The 8,656-nt window shown below is 40.8% G+C and overlaps 1 non-coding gene across 1 annotated transcript; it reads left to right on the forward strand.

Annotated features, from left to right (window-relative positions):
- The first annotated feature begins 5,267 nt into the window (after nt 1-5,267).
- LOC127226801 (U6 spliceosomal RNA) lies at nt 5,268-5,371 on the forward strand. Its single transcript, XR_007834929.1, has one exon. It is a non-coding gene; the product is annotated as a U6 spliceosomal RNA (small nuclear RNA).
- Nucleotides 5,372-8,656: the final 3,285 nt, after the last annotated feature.

Here is an 8,656-nt window from a genome sequence, read left to right on the forward strand (position 1 = left end):
AAAAGCACAACCCTCAGGCTAGAAGGGGGATGGGCTACATCCTCCAGAGGTCCACTTCTAGTCACCCACCCCCACCGCCCACCCTACTCAAAGGTTCCACACCCTCCCCAAACAGTGCCACTAGCTGGGGATCAGGTGTTCACATATAATCCCGTGGCAGATATGTCGCACTTGAAGAACAACCTACATCATTTATCTGAGAGTTTGGTAATGTCTTGCAATGTCTCTTATATAAGCCGTTCTAGGAGTCCATACACTCACTGGGCCATTGTTTTGTAGTTTGTTCTCATTAACTTTTATTTCTTCAAAAATGTTTGCACTTAAATTTTATAGACAATAAATCCCCCATAAAATATGGATGGATGTAGCTTTTACCATTCGCTTTGGAGATTTTTGTCTCCTTTTCACCTAGACAGAAAGTTACTTTTTACATTTTTCAAATGGGAGAAAAGTCACACCATTAGGTTTTCATGTCCAAGAGAGTTTCTGAAGTTGCTAAAAGGTACTTCTCATTTTCTCATACACACTATGTGCTAGTTAGGGGATACTACAGTCTACGGCTTTTCTTGACTTTAAGTGCCATAGTTTTGTATGGTTTTACAATAATGTATTTCTGTAACCCTTATTTGTCATGTTGAAATTAAAATAAGGATTCAAAGCTGAGCTGATACTAATAGGTTTATAAAACCCTCATATTTATTGGCAGAGGGTGAGGCAACAATAAAATAAGTTCAAATAAATATGTTGTCTTAACTCTAAGTGAATTACTTTGTCCTTCTTTTGCTGTTATGTGACGGAAGCCAGGTCCATTAGTGCAGCAGTATTTGATTCTAAGTTCTCATCTTCACTTTTTCAGCAGCGTTTGCTAAGACAGGGTGCAAGTAGCTTTCAAAGTAGGATGCTTCATTAGCTAGCTAACCGCAGCTGTCTTCTCTGTTCTTGAAAGACTAGCAGATCAACTACATCCTTTGAGATATCTTCTGGGTTTATCTTTAAGGCTGTGAAAAAAATATCTCAAAGGCAATACCACACAGGAATTGCTATCTCTACCTTTCTACTCAAGTCATGGTAAAAGCTTGACATAGCCTTTGTCAGCAGCTTGTTATGTTTCCAATTTAAAACAAGAAAATACAGGTGAAGCAGCATGGATCTGTGCAAGTCATGAACAAAGCGTTTACCCGGGAACATCTTTGCTTTTGTTGAGAGCAGGAGCCTCAATACTGAGTATTTGTCTTTTTTGAGTAGTGTCAGTCTGAGAGTTAAGACACGGCTTTGCATCTAATGGTTTCAGATGAGAATCACCCTCTTGGTTTCCTTCATTTTAATGGCTTTTGAAATAATCATTGGAAAATGGATCACAGCTGTAAGTGCCAAGATGCAATTTGGTCAAAGAAGCTGTTCAGCTTTCATCCTGTAATCAGAGCTGACAGTCTCAGAAACAGAAAGATCTCATGTTTGCTGATGAGCACTAATAGAAACCACCAACAGAGTTCAAATAGCCGTTTAATGCAGGAGGCCATATGCAGAACTATCTAAGACCAACTTCCCAGGGGAGAGGTTAATGGTGAACCTTGTGTATAAATCTCTACTTCCATTCATATATTTAAGTAGTTTTGCTATGTTTTCTCTCCTTGAGATAGTGACACTATCACATCAGTCTTTTCCATTGGTATGAATATAGTGGAGAACCCAGGCAACAGAAGTGACTACACAATTCCAAATTTGGGCAGACTAGAGAGTACATGCTCTTCTCAGATGTGTCGAGCACTGTGAGAGAGAGCACTTTCGTTCCCAGGACAACTTTCTACTTACATAGGAACAGACTTGGGAAGACATATTGGATGCCTTTCTGTTAGAGAGCTGCCAAAACTGTGTGTGTGTATGTGTGTGTGTGTGTGTGTGTGTGTGTGTGTGTGTGTGTATTTAAAAAGTATCGCTGTCGATGTGATGAGTATAATGACAAATATGGGTTAAAGATAAGAAGTTTAAACTTCAGGCTCAAACAGATATGATTCAGAACCCAGTCTCCAATGTTCTCTTAGCGACAATTGGTTTTTTTTTTTTTTTTTTTGGTTTTGTTTTGTTTTGTTTTGTTTCTGTCATGAGATGAGAATCAGGACAATGTATGTAACATTTTTAGAACTATGTTTGGAAAACACCAAGAATACAGTAGCAGCAGTAATGAAACTATGGAGAACTGTAAGAATCATGGATGGGTTGAAGAAAGAATTTTTTTTAGGGGCAGAAAGCTTCAGGGTACTGCATGATGCAAGGGTAAGATGTAAAGGAGTGATTCAAATGAAATTGGGTGTTGGGGGTTGAGATTAGATATCTCGAGCCATGGCATATTCTGAGACAGGTAACATGATATCCTGTTTCTGAGAAACTGAAATATTGGAAGGGATGGGTTTTGTATGACATTATTCCTGGGAACTGACAACAACCAAAATCCAACTCGATGGACCAATTTGTTTTAATTGGATTATTTACAGGGATATGGGTGAGCGGTTCCTTGCAGGAGCAGAGATGACTCAAAGACAACTGCATCACCACAAGCCCGCCTTGAGCATAGGTGACAGCCCGCAAAAACGGGGACCCTGGAGTGCACTACATAATCTGAGGTTGCGGAGCGTCCTTTATAGGTAGCTCTGTTGTTTAGTCCTCTTCTGGGCAACCCAGCTGTTCTCTGCTTGTTCCAGGAGGACCATCTGGTCTCTGTTCCTTCCAGGAGGCTTGGCTGGTCTGACCCTCTTCCAGGAAACCTCTTCAGCTTGTCTACCAGAGTCTTTCGGGAGTCCTTGTTGCTTATTTATGCTTAGGAAGGGAGGGGCATAGTGAATCTGGTTAGTTTTGGGGACTTCCTAAAACCATTGAGTAATTTGTGTCCTGAGTGTAAATTAACTTTCCTGCAGGATGGGATGCTTGGCCTCCCTTAGGACAGCCTGTGTCTTAGTGAGCTTCCCTCTAAAATGGATGGTTTTATCCTGGAGGAAATTGCTATGTAACAATGGGACAAGGAGCAGAGACACATGAACTGAAGTTCATAACTTATGACGACAAACTGTTTACTTATTGTCATTTTGCTCTCTCTCTCTCTGCCCCGTGTGTGTGTGTGTGTGTGTGTGTGTGTGTGTGTGTGTGTGTTGCATACATGCATATGTACATGGTGTGCATGTCCATACATAGGTAACGAGGCTAGAAGAGAGTGTTGGGTATCCTGTTCTCCCTCTTTCTGTATTACTCCTTTGAGACAGGAGTAATACACTGAACCTGGAGGTAGGGTGCGATCCAGCAAGCCACAGAAATCCCAATGTTCTCCACTTCCTCACCCCCGTGTGTCTTCCAGCTCTGTGGTTACAATTATACGTGCAGACATACCTGGCTTTCCATACTGGTGCTGGGATCTGAACCCAGGCCCTCAAGTTTTCATAGAAAAAGCTCTCACCTGCTGAGTTTTCTCTCTAATCTCTTATCGGTTGCCTTTAGATTCTCGAAGTGATAATTCAAAGAAAAAAGACGACCAAGAAAAAAGGAATAAGTGACAGACTAGCAGGATAAATCAAAACAGATTTGGCATTTTTATGATGTGTCTTAGCATCTTTTGAAACAATATGTAACGATTTAAGATGTAATTAAGAACTGGAGATGTAGGCTGGTGTCAAGCAGTTGACTAATTAATGAAAACCCTGGGTTTGATCCCCAGTGCTGAAAATTAATAAATAAATGGATCAAGGAGTAAATTAAAAAAATAACTAAAATGTAATACATGGTATTTAAAGAAAAATTTGAGCATAGCCATTGCTTACTCAGAATTTGTATAGACATGAAGCACAGCTCAGAGTGTATTTTTAACAGACATCATGGTAATTCTGATTGGGGTGTCCTACTACACTCTAGAAAACACCTTGCTGGACTCCATTGCTGAGAGTGTGGTACATGGCTCAATAGCTTCAGCTTCCTATGGGAGCTTGCTACAAATGCAGACTGATAGTTGTAGTGAGATATTCACTTTGTCAGCACCTGTGGCACTGACCACGCCCATTGGGGGGTGGAGACAGGGGCGGACCTTACCTGGGGGAACTAAGTCTGAGGAGGGGGCCGTGGGAGCTCTCTTGCTTGCAGCAAGGGGACAGGAGACATCCAGAGGCATCCTTGAGATCAGGAACCTGCTGGTGTTCATCTGTCTATGTTGTAAGTTATTTCTCCCTGAACAAACATCTTTTCGGCCTATTTGCTTCTCCTGATCCTTATTAAACCTCACTAATAGGCCTGGTGCGGGTCTGCTGAAGTGAGTCTTGCACTGGGATGAGACCCAGGTGGCTTCTACACGTGGTGGGATTTAGAAAGCCATTCGGTTGGCCTCTGCTCAGTGAGCGGAGTTGTTGCAGGGACGTGGTCTCCCACAGAGAAAGTTCACTCCTTGCTGAAGGATGGTGGGTTTGATCAGTGACCCAAATCTTCCTTCTCTGAAATTCTCAGACTTACAGCTTTCTCCTACCAGTTTCGCCTGCGGTTGTTTACTGTCCCTTTCTGCCCCCTGTTCTCCTAAGCCCTTTCCAGCTCCTTGGCATCATTTTAGCTTACCCTCAGCCTCTCTTTGGAACAGCCACTAATAATTTGCTTCTCGCCTTTCCTGGTTCCTTCAAATATACCCAACCTCACCCGCGGCTTTGTACTTATCTCCTCTTTGTCTTCTCTTGCTTCTTTGGTCTCACCTGGGTCTATCACGTTATTCCTATTTTCAGAACCAAATATGCTGGTGAATAATTGAAAAACATCCAGCTACCAATGACGACTAACCATTTCCTTTTTAAATTAAGCTATAAGAGAAAGAAAATCTGTGCATTTCTGAGTGACTTGTTGCTTATGGCCCTGCCATTCCTTACTGCCCTGATGTTGAGGGCACACAGAGTAGAAGATGGTCTCTGTGATATTTAGCAGGGGCTTTGGTTTATGCAGAGTAAAGTTCTGTCACATAAAGTAAAAGTGTGAACCCCACCAAAACATTCTTAATTTTTTTTGTATATTTTACCTTCTTCATAGAATGTATTGCTTTTATCAGTTATTATTATTGGGGCTCACATGTGCCATGGTATATATGTGGAGGTGATAAAGCAACTTAGATGAGGTCCATTAACACATTTATCTGTTCTTGGGCAAATGTTACACTTTTTAGTTACTCTGAAATTGTGATGTGTTGATCTTCTGGCAGATTTGTTTTATCAAACAAAATATGTGCTTTTTTAAAAAAATAAATATAGGTAATTGTGCTCACTTTGGTAGCACATCTTGTAAATCTGAAGCAATACGGAGATTAGCATGACCCTTGAACAAAGATGACGTGATAATTTCTGAAGCATTCCTTATTTTAAAATAAATAAGTAAAATATAGGTAATTCTTAGCTTTTTTTCAACTTTATGTTTTGAAACAAGATTTTTCTTTCTTTCTTTTTTAATTTTTTTGAGACAGGGTTTCTCTGTGTTGCTTTGTAGGCCAGGTTGGCCTTGAATTCACAGAAATCCAAGATTTTCAGTTTCAACAAAATCAATTGTGATTTTACCAGAGTGGTTTCTGGGGAAAGATTGCCTTTCAGTATCGGACATCCTGATCTATACTCATGGCTTATATTTGGGCATAGTCAAGTGTTTAATTTCTATCAATAAGATTTTCATAAATATCTGCATTGAGTCATCAGACATCTAATAGTGGATTTATTCCTAGATATTCCTGAGGTTTATTTTGTTATAAATGTTAAATATTTTAATAGGTTTGAGAGGAGGGTGTGTTATGTGATAGGAGACAGGTGTCTCCAGGAGTCTTTTGGAGCAGACTGTCTCTGAGGATGCAAATTTTGGACATTGTATCTGTTGTTTGAATATGGAGTTCATTTTGTCTGATAGATCAACTATACTTTGTCATACAGTTTTAATGTGTAATAAATACCTTGATTTTTAATGGAACTGCAAATTGGACTTGAAGCTAACAAGATGGTTAGGGGAAAAGTGCATTTTGCTGGGCCTGGTGACCTGGGTTGGTTACAGGACCCACATGGTGGATGGAGATAGCTGATTCCCAAAGGTTGTCCTCTGACCTCCTCATGTGGCCTTACCCACAAACAAAGAAATACTTACATGTAATAAAGTATTTTAAAAATGAATTTTAGATTTTGTTTTCATAGGCACAAAAAATGTAGTTGTTTTCTTCACCCCCCCTTGTGTTCTATCTGACATTAACAGACATGATAACTTGATTATTACAACTTATTTGTTAAAAAATAATGGTTTATTTGCAGTTTTTTGTGGCTTTAATGTACACACCAATTTAATTGTGAATAATAACGCTTTTAATCTTTAGTTTCCAATCATTACCTTCTTTAGTGATTTTGATGTCAAGCTTGTCTTATTCTTGGTCTCAAAAGGAAAGTTTTAAATTTTCTACTGCTTAAGTGCTGTTGAAATTTAATTTTTATAGATATTTGTGGTGGATAATTTTGTTTGCCATCTATATTTACTTATCATTTTCCATTTGCTTCTGTGCCTTGAAGGCTGATATATGTGGGCATCAATCATATTCCTTTGTTGCTGGATTCCAACTGGGTTCAACCATTAGCAGGCTGGTATATTTCCTTTGGAGTATTTTCTTGCTGGGGATGAATCTCTCTTGCTGTTCCAGAGTGCAGACAGACTAGTGTGCCATGTCCAGTTGATAAGGATAAAAGTATCCTCCTGAAGATGACTTTAGAAGGAAGTAACTGAGAAAAACAAATTTCTCTGGGCATTAGGGTTGTATAAGAATTGCTAAAGCATTTTAAAAATTACTTTTAGTATTATTGATAACTTCTTTACATTTATAATTGTAAACACCCCTTCTGATCATTTTCCTATAAAAAAGGGAGGCACTGGGGATGGATCAATTTGACTCCCTAATTAGCAGTTATTGAACTCTCTCTTGCTGCCTGGGCTGCCTTGATCAAAAGGACTATCAATGTAACAGCCAGCTGGTCTACCCTTGTGCCAGGATAAGCTGTCTGGAATTCTCCACAGATGCCTTGAAACGGTTATGCAAAAGATTGAAGTTGATTGCCCTGGCTCCTGAAGCCACTGCCCCAGCCAGGGTTAGAAGCACTTGTATTGCAGACATTTTACAACCTCAGTAAACCCTTTCAGTCCCACTAGAGGTGGGACAGATCCCCTGGTAGAAGGCCTACTGTGATTGGTACTAAGGGGATGAAGTCATCATTGCACCAAAACACAAGCCTCAATGACTCTGAGTGGTGAAATTTGAGACTTTGATTGGCCCAAAGAAGTGTATTATTGGTCCAAACATATAGTTATGATTGGTCTGAACACCCCCTTCGGGCTGTAGAGGTAAGCTGCTTAGGCTCCATGAGACACTTCTGTGTTTCAATGTCAGTTCTCATAAAGACTTTCCTAGACTACCTTCAGTCTCATGGGCTGAACTGGTAATAGAAAGCAAGCAAACAAGCTCACTCAGAGAGCTTAAGGGCAGCTTGTTGAATGAAAAAGTGGCAAACTCCACATCAGTTTGATAGCTGAGGACCCTGGATGTGCTTTATAAATGAGCCAGATACTTTCTGGCTTCAAACCCTCAGCACTGGGTTCTCCCACACCTCAACATACATTTCTAAGTCCCGGGAGCCCAGTTCCAAGTGAAAAAATGTCTTTAGCCACAGCTTGATAGGTAAATGGGTTCCAGGGTGTTAGATATTGGCTTCTTGCCACACACTAGGATCCCAAATGATTAAGCTTTTGCGCATCATCCATTTACCCAGCCTTGGCTTCCATGTGCAGACTGTTAGTAGCCAGACTTTGATAATTGAAGAGCTGATGACCGATCCCACCTATTAGTGACCCTTTCCACCCAGGAATCCTGCGTGAGTCGTATGTTTGCACCTGAGTGGTCCTGGACACACCCAACACCCAGTTCTTAAACAGCCTGCTACATGGCTCACATCCCAATTTCAGAGTGCAGTCCTGACCAAGGCCGGCACCCTAAGTCAGTTCTGCCTGAGGCCATGTCAGGAAGCCAGCTGCAGGCAACTGGAGAAACAACTAAGTGGTGGCAGAGCAGTGAGATGGAACAAACTAGAGGAAACAACGGAAGTTCCTTCTTAAAAAGAAGAGCAGTGAAGTCTTCCTGGGCAAGGGCTTCAGGGATAAGAAGGCTGAGAGCTGTTACAGTAGCCGCTGCAACGGCCAAGGGTCCCAACGCCCTCTGCCTGCCTGGAGTCTGTCACGTTAGGGTTAGGGGGTGACTTGCTGTTGCTTCAGCCTGCTGCTGCTGCTACTGACTCCAAACTCCCAGGAAAATGAAAGCTGCTAGAGTCCAGTATTTGAAGCCTTTCCGCAATTTCCATAGAAGTAGATGAAAAGACCCCTCAATTAGCTGATGGCTCCTGAGACTCTCTCAAACTTCTAAAAGTCAACATGTTGCTTTCTTTCCTTTTGCCTTTTACATATTCTAAATGGCAGGAAGTGAGGGGGAGGCCATGCGGGACTTTCGTGGAATATTTCTTAATTATAAACATTAGAAATTATATCTTCTTGAGGATTTATAGAGAGATGTGAGTCGTCTTCACAGAGCTTCATTTAATAATAAGATATGTACACAATTTTTGCATATTATTTTTTTAAA

The sequence above is a fragment of the Phodopus roborovskii genome, unplaced genomic scaffold, assembly GCF_943737965.1.
Source record: "Phodopus roborovskii unplaced genomic scaffold, PHOROB, whole genome shotgun sequence".
Classification (NCBI taxonomy): domain Eukaryota; kingdom Metazoa; phylum Chordata; class Mammalia; order Rodentia; family Cricetidae; genus Phodopus; species Phodopus roborovskii.